Genomic DNA, 325 nt, shown 5'->3' with positions numbered 1-325 from the left:
GTATTGTTGACTGTAATCTTCTTATTGTTGTTGTTGTTTTTTAGGGAGACAATGAAAAACCGCCTTTTGGCTGATTCTGGTGCATTTACAGCAATGTTGATTAATGTACACTGTCTAATTAATTAACAAATAAATAAATCAGATAACTCACATCTATAGTACTTATTTAAAGATGTTCAGTGCTGGTACGTTCACATTGGGAACCACAGCGGTGTCTGTGCAGAGCACGCCGGCGTCTGATTGGTTGCTTGCTTGAGGGGCAAGAGTCATTGGTCCCTAATGACGTCATCTTTAGTATCAGCCAGGGCTGTAGTCAAGACCACCT

General features: G+C 40.6%; 1 long non-coding RNA gene across 1 annotated transcript in view; it reads left to right on the top strand.

Annotated features, from left to right (window-relative positions):
* The window catches only part of LOC116698206 (uncharacterized), a 19,643-nt gene that overhangs the window by 3,344 nt on the left and 15,974 nt on the right, over positions 1-325 (top strand). The gene's annotated exons all lie outside the window — the stretch shown is intronic.

Source organism: Etheostoma spectabile, chromosome 11 (genome assembly GCF_008692095.1).
Source record: "Etheostoma spectabile isolate EspeVRDwgs_2016 chromosome 11, UIUC_Espe_1.0, whole genome shotgun sequence".
Classification (NCBI taxonomy): Eukaryota; Metazoa; Chordata; class Actinopteri; order Perciformes; family Percidae; genus Etheostoma; species Etheostoma spectabile.
The sequence above is the reverse complement of the archived record's forward strand: the minus strand, read 5'-3'. Positions and strand labels throughout refer to the sequence as shown.